The following is a 14,891-nucleotide window of genomic DNA, read 5'->3' as shown; positions in this document are numbered from 1 at the left end:
TCACGGCCTGAGCCAAAGACAGGCACCAAACTGCTGAGCCACCCAGGGATCCCCTAGATTCAGGAAGTTTAGAGCAATTATTTCTTCAGATAAATTAACCCCCTTTTCTCTCTATTCTCCTTCTGGGATTCCTATAATGTGAATGTTACTAGGCTTGAAGGTGTTGCTGAGTTCTTCTATTTTCATTTTTTATTATTCTTTTTTCTTTCTCTGTTCAGCTTAATTGCTTTTATGTTTTCTATGTCTTTATAAGGGTCTCGTTGAGGTGTTCCACTCTTCTCAAGTCCAGTGATTATCTCTATGACCATTACTTAAAATTCTCTATCAGGCATATTACCTCTGTTTTGCTTAGGTTTCTTGCTGTGACTTTGTCCTGTTCTTTCTTTTGGGACCTATTCCTCTCATTTTGTCTAACTTTCTGTGTTCATTTCTATGTGTTAGGAAAATCAGCTACATTTCCTGCTCTTGAATGTAGTGACCTTATTTTATTTTTATTCCAATATAGTTAACATATAGTGTTAAATTAGTTTCAGGTGTACAATATAGTGTATCAGTTATTCTGTATATTACTCAGTGTAGTGGCCTTATGAAGATGAGGTATTGTAGTGCCCTGAAGTATAGTATACTTGTTTACCAGATCCTGGCAGTTCAGGAGTGTCTTTATGTGTGTTTTAAAACTGCTGCTTCTGTGGTATATCTCACTGGGGCTGTTGTGCTAGCTCTTTAAGCGGGGGTGGGGACTCAATTTCCTATCACCCTCCAGGTTTCTCAGAGCTAAGCATGCTAATTTTTTTTAAAAGTTCTGGGTGTTGGGACCCCTGGGTAGTTCAGTGGTTAAGCATCTGCCTTTGGGTCAGGGCATGATCCTGGAGTCTCAGGATGGAGTCCCACATCGGGCTCCCTGCATGGAGCCTCCTTCTCCCTCTGCCTGTGTCTCTGCCTCTTCTCTCTCTGTGTCTCTCATGAATACATAAATAAGATCTTTTGAAAAAAAGTTTTGGGTGTTAAGCCCCGCTGGTTGTAAGAACTTGTGAAGTTGGGCTCCTCTCATTTTCAAAGCCTGTTATGGAGATTGGACTTCCCTGTGCAGATTCCCTGTGTATGGGGTATCTGGTGCTGGGTCCACTCCTCTCCCTTCTACTTCTGCACCCTCTCTCCCTCCCAAGGACAGCCCTGTGAGTCTCCTTGGCTTCCCACCATGTTTCTACCCTTTCTACCCTCTTTAAAGTGGCCCCTTTTCTACATTTAACTGTGGAGAATCTGTTTGGCTCGTTTTGGGGTCATTTTCTGGATTATTTACACTGATGTGTGTTATTCAGCTCTATCTGTTGGACAAGGTGAGCCTAGGATACTCCTCCACCATCTTCTCCAGAAGTTGGATTTCCTTCCTTTTCATAACTGAATAGCATTCAATTATTTGCATTTATCTGTCTGTCTCACAGTTTCTTTATCTGTTTATCCGCCAGTGGACATTTAGGTTGCTTCCATGTCTTGGGTATTGTAAATAATACTTCCACAAACGTGGAGGTACAGATATTTTTTTGATTTATTGTTCTCATTTTCTTTGGATAAATACCCCAAAATAGAACTGCTGGATTATATGGTGGTTGTTTTTAACTTTGAGGAACCTCCATACTGTTTTCCATAGTGGCTGCACCAATTTACATTCCCACTAGCACTGCAGAGGGTTTAGATTTTTCCACTCCTTGCCAATATTTGTTATTTTTTTGTCTTATTATTAGTAGCCATTCTAATTGGTGTGAGGTAATATCTCATTGTGATTTTAATTTGCATACCATTTTATATGTTTGTCACCTCCATCTACAATAAAATCTAAAGTATATCTCCGTGCTGTTCCAAGCACTGTGAGGGCGTGGATAGGGAATTTAGTATTGTGTATTACTGCAGCAGTGGTAGACTAGTCTGGACCATCCTGCATTAATGCCCAAATATCAGTGTTTTAACATGACGGGTTTATTTGTCATTCAAACTGTATATTTACCATGATACGTGTCTATATTCTTGTTTTGCTTCTTATCTAGTTTGTGTGGCCAGATACTCAAAGCTTTGTGGTCTCTGGCATGGGTTGGGCAGCCCCTTCTTAGATTTGGTGGCTCAATACATATAGCTGGGGAAGCTAAGAAATCTTATATCTTGATCCTGGTTTGTACTAAAAGCTTCTGGAAGTCTTTGTCTAGGTGTTGAACATGTGCAAGCATACCAGGTTTCTGGCTCAAGGGCTTCCATCCTTGATTTAGGCTATAACTTGGGTAATTCTGCTTGAGGAAACTCTTGGCTGCACCTGCAGAGGGGGATCTGTATGGGGCCATGGTATTGCATTCATCTAAGTCCATATCAGCATCTTGATTAGGGTAATGATACGCCTGAATCCTTCCTGCATGGACCTCTCAGAGTTGGAGCATATCTGGCCTGAATCATCCTGCTGTTCTGGGCTTCCATAAGTTTAGGGAAGGGTTGGAATGTGTATACGCTCCTTTTAGTTCCCATCAGAGAAAGAGAAAGAAAAAGAGAAAGAGAGGGGTGGAGAGAGAACGAACTGGGATGGCTGAAAGTGGGGGTAGGGAGCGTAGAAGGAGATTGAAAGGGGAATGTGGCGTTACCTGGGGCATACCTGGGAATTATTTATTCCTTCTCCACAGCTGTTTTTTTGAGATGCTGTACTTTTTCAAGAGAGGGATCCAGAGAAATACAACTGAGGTTTACAATCTTAAAAGCCATGCTCCAGATCAGTTATTTCTTTTTTCTTTAAATACAGTGTCTGTATTTTAAACTTTTTTAAAACTGTTTTTTTAAACTGAGGTATAATTGACATATAGTTTCAGGAACATAATGATTTGGTATTTGTATATATTGTTAAATGATCACCACAATAAGACTAGTTAACATCCATTACCACACAGTTACAATTTTTTTTCTGGTGATGAGAACTTTTAGGATGTACTCTCTTAGCAACTTTCAAATATGCAATACAATATTATTAACATGCTGTATATTACATTCCTATAACTTATTTATTTTACTGAAATGTGGTGTGTTGGATTTTTTTCATTTGTATGAACATTTATTTTTGTTATTTAGAAACTTCCTTGCTCAGCTACGTTCCTTCCATGAACCTATCCCAGATCCTCCCATTCTGTCAGAGAGTGAGTAATGGTGCCCAGCAGCGTAGTCTTGTCTCTTTTTTTAATTTTTTTTAAATTTTTAATTTTTTATTTTTTTCGTAGTCTTGTCTCTTAATGTCCCATTCTTCTTTAATATTGTTTACATTTAGGGTCTATGATAAAGCCTAAATACATTTCATTGAGGGAAGTATTAGAAACTTCCTTATCAGAATTATAGTTTAATGAAGTGTAAATGATTGTTGAATGGGAAAACTGATCTGCCCAAGCCTATATATCCTTAATTTTTGAGTTCCCCCTTTAAAAATGTTATAAAGCATTTCAAACTATAAAAGAACACTCATGTACCTAACAAGAGTCAGAATAGGAAAGACTATTGAAGACCCTTTTGTACCCTGCCCTCCCTTTTAAAGGGTAACCTGTAAAGAAAACTTGTAGTCATCATTTTCTTGTCTTTTTAAAAAAGAATTAATTACTTTATTTATGAAGTACAAATAGGGGGAGGGGCAGAGAGAGAGGGATAGAGAGAATCTCAAGCTGACTCTGCACTGAGTGCTGAGCTGATATGGGGCTCAGTCTCATGACCCTGAGATCATGATCTGAGCCAAAATCAAGAATCAAATCCTTAACCAGCTGATCCTTCCAGGCACCCCCTCTTGCTTTTCATAATTATTTTACTGTATATTCCCTAAACAATATACTATTAAATTTTCTATAGTTTTGAATTTTTAAATGAGATTAGTAGATGTGTTTTTGAGAATTATAGACTTTTTTCTTTTTTGTGCATTTTTATTTATTTATTTTTAAAGGTTTATTTATTTATTCATGAGAGACCCACATAGAGAGAGAGAGAGGCAGAGACATAGGTAGAGGGAGAAGCAGGCTCCATGCAGGGAGCCCGACTCAGAACTCGATCCCGGGTCTCCAGGATAATGACCTGGGCTGAAAGTGGCGCTAAACCGCTGGGCCACCTGGGCTGCCCTGTGCATTTTTATTTAAATTCTAGTTAGCATACAGTGTAGTACTAGTTTTAGGCATATAATATGATTCAACACTTCACTACAACACCTTGTGCTTATCACAAATGTCCTCTTTATTTATTTTTTAAATTTTTATTTATTTATGATAGTCTCACAGAGAGAGAGAGAGAGAGAGAGAGAGAGGGAGGCAGAGACATAGGCAGAGGGAGAAGCAGGCTCCATGCACCGGGAGCCCGACGTGGGATTCGATCCCGGGTCTCCAGGATCGCGCCCTGGGCCAAAGGCAGGCGCCAAACCGCTGCGCCACCCAGGGATCCCACAAATGTCCTCTTTAATACCATCCCCTATTTAACCCATGCTTCCCCCCCTCACTTCCTGTCTGGTAACTTTATTTATAGTTCTTTATAGTTGATAGTCAGCTTCTAGGTTTGCCTCTCTCTTTTGTTTACCTTTGCTCATTTGTTTTTTAAATTACACATGAGTGAAATCATATGGTATTTCTTTTTGTGACTGATTTATTTCACTTAGCATACTATTCTCTAGCTCCATCCTTCTGAAATGGCAAATGTCAAGATTTCAAAAATTTTAGACTTTCAAAGCTGTAAAGGAAAGATATTGTTCAATCTAAATATCCAAAGCAATGGAATGGTTATGTTCTTGTTCCTAAGATGAAAGATACAACAGTTAAAGTTTAATAAACAGAAAAGTTTATTAAATAACTTGCATTTTGGGGTCCCTAGCTGGCTCAGTCAGAAGACCATGTGGGGTTGTTAGTTTGAGCACCATGTTGGGTATAGAGATTGCTTAAATAAAACTTAAAAAAATAAATAACCTGTTTGTTTATTTATAAAAGATTTTATTTATTCATGAGAGACAGAGAGAGAGGCAGAGACATTAGGGAGAGGGAGAAGCAAGCTCCTCGTGGGGAGCCCGATGTGGGACTCAATCCCAGGACCCTGGGATCATGACCTGAGCCAAAAGCAGATGCTCAACCACTGAGCCACCCAGGTGTCCCTAACTTGTATTTTCAAAAAAGATTTATTTATTTTATTTTAGAGAGAGAGAACACATGAGCAGGGAGAGGCACAAAGGGATAGAGAATTTGCAAGCTGACTCCCTGCTTTGTGTGGAGCCAGACAAGCCAATCCCAGGACCCTGAGATCATGATCTGAGCCAAAATCAAGAGTCAGGTGTTTAACCAACTGAGCCACCCAGGCATCCCTAAATAACTTGTATTATAAGGAAAAGTGCATGTGATTTTGTCTAACAGTGAAGATCCTTAGTATTTAGTGTACATTTTCATCATATGAAAGTTCTATTATGTGTAATAGAGGTTTTTTTATTCAGTAAATATTTTAGAAAGATTATTCTTTAAGAAATAAGAAAAGAAAGGGAAGGGAGGGACTCTTTTCTGAGTTTATTGTAGGTAGTAATTAGCATACCAGATGTTCACTATAAAATTCAACTTTGGTGTATGTTTGAAAATTTCCACAATAGAAATACTGGTAAGTTGTGGATGGTCATTGAAGTAAATAGTAATTTGCCAGGTCTACAGGTTGTTGTGTGTTTTTCTACTTCTATTCATTTATTTTGGAAACTACAAATAAATATGCATTTTATTCATTCCTAGCCCTAGCCGTGGGATAATGGGACGGTCTCACTGAATGAAGGTTTGTTTGCAGCAACAGGAATATTCAAGATGAAGGTACTTTGTTTTAATTATGCTAATTTTTTACTCTGCTCCCTGCTTTGCCTAGCCCATTTGCTCTACGTATTTTCTTTTTTTAAAAAAAGACTTTATTTGAGAGAAACAGAGATAGCAAGAGAGCACAAGCAGGGAGGAGAGAGGGAGGAGAAGGAGAAGAGAGAGAAGTAGGCTCCCTACTGAGCAGGGAGCCCAACGCAGGGCTCGATCTCAGGACCCTGGGATTATGACCTGAGCCAAAGACAGATGCCTAACCAACTGAGTGACCTAGGCACCCATGCTCAAAGTATTTTCACTATCCCTGTGTCCTCTTCCATTTCTTCTTTCATCTTAAAAACATTTCCTTTAGTTTCAACAGTATTATATGGTATTGTCATTTCAGGGATTGGTGATGTTCAGGGATGTGGCTGGTAGACTTCTCTCAGGGGAAGTGGGAATGCCTGGACCCTGCTCAGAGGGATTTACACAAAGATGTGATGGAGAACTATAGCAACCTAATCTTACTGGTGAGGATGTTTGTCCCCAAATAATTTGTGAATTTTGTATGTACTTTACTGTGTAGATTTCTATTTATTTCTTAGGTAATTATTTTATGTTTTGTGGATTAGAAGACGGGTAGCTCTGTGGGTATCTCTATCTTCTCTATGCTTTAGATCTTTACACATTCTCTGGTCCATCATGTAGTTGCTTGTTTACTTGAGGACTAGGTTTGAATTGAGGAATAGCATGAGTATATCTTACTATTTTTTCATATAAACAGAACTCTATTCCTAAGCCTGATGCAATTTTCTTATTGGAACAAGGTTAGGAGCCCTGGATGGTTTTGAGGAACATGGGAGGATGGTGTCCAGGTGAGTAAGGATTGAAGAGATGGGAAAAGGCACTGCAGTTAACTCAGCTGTTGTGGGAGGCAGTTCCTTAAAGTGATTGATTGAGGAAACTCTCCTTTGAAGGCCCATCCAAGTGTTATGGAGAAAAGGCCTAAGACACATGAAGAAAATTAAGTCTTTTTATTTGCACCTATACTCTTTGTGTTACTCTTTTGTCATAAGTCCTCCTATTTTATTTTATTTTTTATTATTTTTAAAAGATTTTATTTATTCATAGAGACACACACGTTGGGGGGGGGGGGGCAGGCAGAGACGCAGGCAGAGGGAGAAGCAGGCTCCATGCAGGGAGCCCAATGCAGGACTCATCCCAGATCACGCCCCAGACTGAAGGCAGCGCTAAACCACTGAGCCACCTGGGCTGCCCAAGTACTCCCATTTTAAAGTGCTTTTTCTTCATGAGCCATCTATTTCACGTAACTTGAATCTACTTTCCCTTTTTTTTTTCTTAAAGATTTTATTTATTTATGAGAGAATGAGAGAGAGAGAGGCAGAGACACAGGCAGAGGGAGAAGCAGGCTCCATGCAGGGAGCCCAGCGAGGGACTCGATCCCGGGTCTCCAGGATCATGCCCTTGGCCGAAGGTGGTGCTAAACCGCTGAGCCACCCGGGCTGCCCCACTTCTTTACCTTTTAAGTCTAAACTTGTGTGTTTTTCAAAAGCTTCTTTAAGAAAGAAAAGATTTTATTTATTTATTCATGAGAGACACACAGAGAGAGGCAAAGACATAGGCAGGCTCCCTCTGGGGAGCCCAATGTGGTACTTGTTCTCCAGACCTGGGATCACACCCTAAGCAGAAAGCAGATGCTCAACTGCTGAGCCAGCTAGGTGTCCCTCAAAAGCTTCCTAAAATACATTTTAAGTGCTTCTGTTCATTTTTCCTGCCGATCTTTGACTTCTTTTTTTCTAACTAGTTTTGCTTTGATGCAGCAATTCCATGTATTAATGAATATTCATTCACTTTAAAAAAAGATTTAAAAATTATTTTAAAAAGATTGTATTTATTTATGAGAGACACAGAGAGAGAGGTAGACATAGGCGAGGGAGAAGCAGGTCCCCTGCGGGGAGCCCGATGTGGGACTGGGTCTCCTGACTTGGGATCATGCCTTAAGCTGAAAGCAGACGCTCAACGACTGAGCCACCAGGAGTCCCTAAAAAAAAATTTTTTTTTAAATTTTTTATTTATTATTTATGATAGTCACACAGAGAGAGAGAGAGAGAGAGAGAGAGGCAGAGACACAGGCAGAGGGAGAAGCAGGCTCCATGCACCGGGAGCCCGACGTGGGATTCGATCCTGGGTCTCCAGGATCGCGCTCTGGGCCAAAGGCAGGCGCCAAATCGCTTCGCCACCCAGGGATCCCAAAAAAATTTTTTTAAAGCAATCTCTACACCTAACATGGGGCTAGAACTCATAATCCAAGATCAAGAGGCACATGTGCCACTGACTAAATCAGCCAGGTGCTCCTTATTCACTTGTCAGCATTTATTGACTTAAAAAGATTTATTCATCCTTCTTTTCTTGTGCGTGGAAGTTTAAGAAGCATATAAGCTGTTAAGATCCAGCCTAACAAAACAACAACAACAAAAAGATCCAGTCTAACAAAGGGTCTACTACATGTCCGTAAAGTAGAAACCGTAAGACTTTTAATATGGTGCTTAGAAGAAAAATCTGAAGATATAATTATGGGGAGAATGCTGGGAGAAAAAGATATGCCTGCTTTTAGGAGGAAATGGTTGTGGATAAAAGAGAATAATAAGTAAATTGTAGAAGAATTAGATGTCAAGGAAAAGTGAGAGATCCATTTTCAAGTAAGTTGCTGAGGTTCTTAATGTGGACAAAAATTAAGCTGTAAGTAGCATAGACTGAGGGATTTTTCTTTTAAAATAGAAAAGATAAGGCTTTTTATTTTTTTAATGTGCTGTTAAGTAGTGGAAACACTATCTGTTTCTAAAAGTATTTTAATGATAGGATATAGATTTTTTTGAAAGATTTAAAAAAATTTTTAAAGTAATCTCTACACGCCGATGTGACATTTGAACTCACAACCTTGAGGTAAGAGTCTCATGCTCCACTGACTGAGCCAGCCAGGTGCCCTGGATATAGATTTTTTTAAAACAGGATATAGATTTTATTTAGGTCTTTTCACAGAGTAAGTGGAAATTTATAAATGTCTTTTTAAAAAGTTTTATTATGAAATTTTCAGATCTACACAAAGATAGTGTAATGTACATCCATCCCATGGATCCATTTCCTAACTTTAGTAATTATCAGTATGTTTCCAATTTTATTTCATCTGTCTCTACTGATCTCTGCACCCCCTTCCCCTGAAGTATTTCATTTTACTTTTTCTTCCAAGTTTTTATATAAATTCCAGTTAACATAGAGTGTAATATCAGTTTCAGGTGGCCCCTGAAATATTTTAGAGCAAGTTCTAGGTATCATATGTTTAAAAACTGTTAAACATAGGTTCCTTTTCACAATTTCTCCTATTTAAGATTACTACTATGACACAACTTTATTTATGTGGGTATTTTCACATTTTATTCTCAGATGAGAAATTCCTGGGTCAAAAAGCTTAAATTTTTGATGCTCCTGATATTCTAACATAGAAATGCATGATACAGTGAAGCTGTGTTAATCCACTTCACACGAGTACTAGTAGTTGGTTAAATAATTTAAAAAGTTAAAGTTAAAAAGTATGCTAAGCCACAACCATTTTATTGTAGTTGAAAACATTTATAGTTTTTTTGTTTGTTTGTTTGTTTTTTTACCCATTTTCTGATGTCAGGGCCAGATGTTTTCTTTGAATACAGGTTCCCTATTTTTAGTTCTGCCTTATTTTTCATACATACTAAACCTATAGGGTATGAATTGTAATTTAAGCTTTCAGATTTTTAAAAATGTTTTAATTAATTAATTAATTAATTAATTAAAGTAGGCTCCATGCCTAGCATGGAGCCCAGCCCAAGGCTTGAACTCATGACCCTGAGGTCAAGACCTGAGCTGAGATCAAGGGTTGATGCTTAACCAGCTGAGCCAACCAGGGGCCCCAGGTTTTAGTTATTTACATGAAAGAACAACATATAGATTCTTGTAATCCAGGGTGACTAGAAGATCCTCAAGATGCCTGGGTTCTATTTTTCTATACTTTCTTTGATTTACTTAAAAAAATACGCCCAACAACAACAACAAAAAAATACGCCCAACATAGGGCTCGAATTTACAACCCAGAGATCAAGCATGGCATTCTCTCCGAACTGAGCCAGCCAGGACCCCCTCCAGAACTTTTTATTTATTTATTATTTATTTATTTATTTATTTATTTATTTATTTATTTATTTATTTATTGTTTTAATTTTTATTTTTTTTCCTCCAGAACTTTTTAGTTGTAGCTCATAATTTTCTTGATTTATTGATTTGTAGTTTCATTTCATTGTGATTGGAAATGACACTATAATTTCAGTGGTTCAAATCTATCCACACTTGTTTTGTGGCTAAAAGTTCAAATACGTGAATAATTATAATAAATGAAATGGCTAAAGAAAAGAAAAACTTCAACCCTGTTAAGAGAAATCAACTAAATACATGAAGACACAAAGTTGAGCCATCTTATTCTGTGCTCTTTGTCTTACTTTTGCTGTTTTAATTTTTGTTTTGTTTTATTTTGCATTGTCTTGGATTGATTTATATTTGAAATTTAAAAAATAAAATTTTGGGATGCCTGGGTGGCTCAGTGGTTGAGTGTCTGCCTTTGGCTCAGGGCGTGATCCTGGGATCCAGGATCAAGTCCCACATGGGGCTCCTTACAGGGAGCCTGCTTCTCTCTCTGCCTGTGTCTCTGCCTCTCTCTCTCTCTCTCTCTCTCTCTGTCTCTCATGAATGAATAAATACAATCTTTAAAAAAATAAAAAAATAAAAAATAAAATTTAGGGGCACCTGGATGACTCAGTGGATTGAGCATCTGACTCTTGATTTCAGCTCAGGTTATGATCTCATGGTCCTGGAATTGAGTCCTTCATCAGGCTCCATGCTCAGTGGGGAGTCTGCTTGAGGATTCTCTCCCTCTTCCTCTTCCTCTGCCCCTGCCCCTGCCCCTGCTTGTGTTCTCTATCTCTAAAATAAAAAATACAATTTATTCCAGTGTTTATTTTTACTTTGCTGGTTTGGAAGTTGAAAGCACCAACTCTGGAGCCAGACTGTCTGGATTCAAATCCTGGCTCTGCCTGGATTTTTTTTTTTTTTTAATGACATTTTTTTTTTTTAAAGATTTTATTTATTTCTTCATGAGAGACACACAGAGAGAGGCAGAGACAGAGGCAGAGGGAGAAGCAGGCTCCCTACAGGGAGTCCGATGTGGGACTCAATCCCAGAACTCCGGGATCATGCCCTGAGCCAAAGGCAGATGCTCAACCGCTGAGCCACCCAGGCGTCCTTTTTTTTTTTTTTAAATTAGCAATATATTTTGGATCCTTTCTAGGACAATGCATATAAATATATCTATTTTTATTGAAGTAGAATTGATATATGCAAAATTATATTAGTTTCAGGTATATAATTTGATTCAGTATTTGTATATATTACAAAATAATCACCACAACAAGTCTAGTTAACATAGGTCACTTTACATAGTTATGGGGTTTTTTTGAGAACCTTTAAGATTTATTCTCTTAGCAATTTTCAAATATTATTTGAATATAGTTGCCATGCTGTACATTACAACCTTATGACTTACTTTATAAATGAAAATTTGTACTTTTTGACCCCCTTCACCCATTTCATCTACCACTTCATCCTCTGCTTCTGGCAACATCAGTCTATTTTCTCTATATTCATGATCTTGGCAGTTTGTTTTGTGTGTGTTTTAAGATTCTACATATAAATGAGATCATTTATATGTCTTTCTTTCTTTTTTTTTTTTTTTAAAGATTTTATTTATTTATTCATGATAGTCACAGAGAGAGAGAGAGAGGCAGAGACACAGGCAGAGGGAGAAGCAGGCTCCATGCACCGGGAGCCCGATGTGGGATTCGATCCCGGGTCTCCAGGATCGCGCCCTGGGCCAAAGGCAGGCGCCAAACCGCTGCGCCACCCAGGGATCCCTATATGTCTTTCTATGACTTATTTCACTTAGCATATCTGACTTCTTTCACTTAGCATAATGCTCTCAAAGTCCACACATATTGATGCAAATGGCCACATGTATTTTTAATGGCTGAATAATATTCCTCTCTGTGTTTGTGTGTCACATTTTCTTTGTCCATTCATCCATCTATGGACACTTAGGTTGTTTCTATATCTTGGCTTTTGCAAATAATGCTACAGTGAATATGTGGGTACAGATATGTTTTTTTGAGTTAGTGTTTTCATTTTCTTCAGCTAAATACCCAGAGTAGAATTGTGAATCATATGGTAGTTATACTTTTATTTTTTTTAGGAATCTCCGTATTCTATAGTGGCTGAAAGTGATCAAAGATTAAATAAAGATATTTTTCAGATCAAAGGTAAAAAAAAGATGTTTTCAAATGAACAGAATCTTCTAAGGATGTACTTTGGAAAAAAATGAAAAATGAAGTACACAAAAAATCGATCAGTTCTGAATAAATTTTAGCTCTTACATTTTTGAATATAGTTTCATCTTCTTCTTTTCTGGAAGACCAGTAAGATCTTTGTCTTTTCTTCTTGACTCTTAACCTTGCTTTCATATTTCCACTCTCATTTTCTCTATATATTGCATGCTATACAATTTCTTCAGAGCAATCATATGGTCGCTGATTCTCTCATGAGTTCTACCTGATTTGCTATTTAACTGTTCCAGTATTTTTTTTTTAAGATTTTATTTATTTATTCATGAGAGACACAGGGAGAGAGAGGCAGAGACAGGCAGAGGGAGAAGCAGGCTTCATGCAGGGAGCCCGACCGGGACTCGATCCCTGGTCTCCAGGATCATGCCCTGGGCTGAAGGCAGGCACTAAACCGCTGAGCCACCCAGGTGTCCCTCCAGTATGGTTTTGTTATTGACTCCTTTCACTCTCTTTTTCTCCTTGTAATTTATATGTTAAACTGGATTATCTCTTCTATTATTTAACGTAAACCTCCTTTTATTTGTTTATTGCCTTATTTCCCATAAGTAAGCTAAATTAGTATTGTATGTTTCATTAGGAAGCATATAATGTCTATTTGGTTCTCTTACTGTTATGTCATCAGCCATTCTTGATTACATCCTTTAAAAATCACTAAAGAATTTAAAAATTATCATTATGGGGGCACTTTGGTGGCTAGTTCGTTAAGTGTTCAACTCTTTTTTTTTTTTTAAGATTTTATTTATTTATTCATGATAGACATAGAGAGAGAGAGGCAGAGACACAGGCAGAGGGAGAAGCAGGCTCCATGCCGGAAGCCTGGCGTGGGACTCCATCCCGGGACTCCAGGATCACACCCTGGGCCAAAGGCAGGCGCTAAACCGCTGAGCCACCCAGGGATCTCTAAGTGTTCAACTCTTGATCTCAGCTCAGGTCTTGAGCTCAGGGTCATGAGTTCAAACCCTGCATTGGGCTCCACAGTGGGCATGGAACCTACCTTAAAAAATAGTAAATTAATAAAAATTATTATGAACTCATAGGTCTTAAAAAATTTTTCATCAGTACATTAATTATCATTACAGTTACTATTCTTAAATTTATGTTGAAATTGCCCCATGTTTTACCAGTGGGAGCCTCTTCAGATTGTTTTCTGTGTCTTTTTTGACATGACTGGGAGTCTTTAATAGCTTCTTTGCTCTAGGCTCATAGTATATAGTTGAGCCTCGAACAACATGAGCGGTGAGGGGTGCCAATCCTCTACCCCTCACAGTTTAAAATCTTTTTTGACTTTTTACTTCCCTCAGAACTTACCTACTGGTAGCCTACTGTTGACCAGAAGGCTTACTAATAATGTAAATAGTCAATTAATATATTTTTATGTTGTATGTATTATATACCATAGTCTCTCAATGAAGTAAGCTAGAGAAAGGAATATGTTATTAAGAAAATCATAAGGAAGATAAAATGAATTTATACTACTGTACTGTATTTATTGATATTCCGAGTTTACATTGTTTATAAGATGAATTGTCTGTAAGTACCTACATCAATATTGTCTTATATGATCCAAAACACTATAGATATTATATATTTTACTAACACTGAACATCAAAAATGAAAAGGTAATCTGAAAAAGAAATTAATATTTATTTACAAGTTTAACGATTCATGCATTAATAACAAGCAGCAATATGATTGCTTTATGGTAGCCTAGTGTAATTGATGTGATTCCATCACAGTAACCTAGCCTATACTCTACTGAATGAAGCATTACATTCTGGCATGTATTATTACAGTCATATTTCATAATATAGTATTGGAAACATTGTTACATTTTAAAAACCACTTACCGGTTTCTCCAATTATGAGAGAGAGGCAATGCAAAACAACAGTTATAATGATGGATTGGAATTTAAGCTAGGTAAGGCCATCAGGGATATAGTAGACAGTGAAAATTAACATTACAAATGACTGGGGAGGGGCTCAGTGGTTTAGCGCTGCCTTCAGCCCAGAGCCTGATCTTGGAGATCCAGGATGGAGTCCCACGTCGGGCTCCCTGCATGAAGCCTGCTTCTCTCTCTGCCTCTCTCTCTCTCTCTCTCTCTCTGTCTCTCATGAATAAATAAATAAAATCTTTAAAAAAAAATGACTGGGGACATGAACAAGAGGGTGATTCTAGAATAATTGCCACTTCTCTGCTTGAATTTTGGAAGTCTCTTGTTTAGTTTTGTTTAATTTAGTTTTGTCTTTATGCCTCACTCCTTTCACATTTATCTCCTTTCTGGTAGATTGTTTTATGAAAAGCACTTAGTTCAGGTGTAGGACAACTTAATATAATTTTCCTTGCTAAGTTCCCTCCCCCCTTTGTCCCTGAATCTTCTCCCATAGTTATAAGAATGTTAGGAACAACCACTTCTTTATGCCAGTCCTTTTGCATATATTACTCCCAGTCTTCACAAGCCAATGGAATAGATATTTCTGCTTCTATTTTTATATGAAGAAATGGTGATTCAAATAGGTAAAAGTAATTCATTTGCACAGAAAGATAACCAGCAACAGAGATGGGGTTTAAAATGCTGCTGTGTCTGAATTCTGTGTT

At 37.8% G+C, this 14,891-nt stretch overlaps 1 long non-coding RNA gene across 2 annotated transcripts in view; it reads left to right on the top strand.

Moving 5' to 3' along the window:
* The window catches only part of LOC140602595 (uncharacterized), a 54,102-nt gene that overhangs the window by 12,353 nt on the left and 26,858 nt on the right, over window positions 1–14,891 (top strand). For both annotated transcript variants that reach the window (XR_012005535.1, XR_012005528.1), the window contains exons 2-3: window positions 5,751–5,825; window positions 6,208–6,331. This is a non-coding gene — a long non-coding RNA (uncharacterized lncRNA). The remainder of the gene's footprint in view (window positions 1–5,750; window positions 5,826–6,207; window positions 6,332–14,891) is intronic.

Source organism: Canis lupus, chromosome 1 (assembly GCF_048164855.1).
Source record: "Canis lupus baileyi chromosome 1, mCanLup2.hap1, whole genome shotgun sequence".
NCBI lineage: Eukaryota > Metazoa > Chordata > Mammalia > Carnivora > Canidae > Canis > Canis lupus.
Note: the sequence above shows the minus strand (reverse complement) of the source record. Positions and strands in the feature narration are given on the sequence as shown.